Source organism: Phoenix dactylifera, unplaced genomic scaffold (genome assembly GCF_009389715.1).
Source record: "Phoenix dactylifera cultivar Barhee BC4 unplaced genomic scaffold, palm_55x_up_171113_PBpolish2nd_filt_p 000849F, whole genome shotgun sequence".
In the NCBI taxonomy this organism is placed as follows: Eukaryota; Viridiplantae; Streptophyta; class Magnoliopsida; order Arecales; family Arecaceae; genus Phoenix; species Phoenix dactylifera.
Window position 1 is genome coordinate 102,020 of NW_024068213.1, and position 965 is coordinate 102,984.

Here is a 965-nt window from a genome sequence, read left to right on the forward strand (position 1 = left end):
GGGCGGTGAACGAGGTCCGGTACAGCCTCCCTTCGTAGAGTACGTAGTGGGCGGACTTCATAACAAGTCGCCGAGCTTGATCTTCATCTTCGGAGAGGATCCCTTCGGCGAGGTAAGCTACAAGCGGGTCCATCCAAGATGGTTCCGGATCAATTGCCATTACCTCTTCAGCTTCGCCGATGCTCGGGGCATCTAGGGTCTCCAGGTATATCGCCCTTGACAAGTTGTGTGCCTCAGCGCCCACCAAGCGGGACAACCTGTCGGCCCTAGCATTTTCGCTCCTTGGGACCTGCTGAATGTCAATACTGCCGAGGTCGGGAATGAGTGCTTGCACCTTCCGGACGTAGCTCTGCATGGTCGGGCTCCGTGCCTCGAACTCCCCTCGAACCTGCCCGACCACCAGCTGGGAGTCGGTGAAGACCTTCAGACGCCGGATGCCGAGCTCCTTGGCGAGTTTGAGTCCCGTGACTAGGGCCTCGTACTCCGCCTCATTGTTGGTCACTGGAAATCCGAACCTCAAGGCATACTCGGCTATCACTCCATCGGGATTGGTAAGGACCAGCCCAGCCCCTCCACCTTCAGGGTTCGACGACCCGTCAATGTGGAGCGTCCAGATCGGGAGATCGAGGCTGGGTGTTTCCGGCGGCCTAGGTTCCGCCTCCTGCACAGTGCACTCAGCGAGAAAGTCCGCGAGCACCTGGGCCTTGATGGCAGGCCGGGGCTGGTAGCGGATGTCGAACTCACCAAGTTCTACTGCCCACTTCACCAGCCGTCCCGCATTCTCAGGATTGCTGAGGATCTGCCGCAGTGGTTGATCGGTCAAAAGGGTGACAGAATGAGCCTGGAAATAGGGGCGAAGCCTCCTGGTCGCAGTCAGCAGCGCGAAGGCGATCTTTTCAGCCTTCGTGTACCGCGTCTCGGCATCCCGGAGGACTCGGCTGGTGTAGTACACGGGCTTCTGAAGT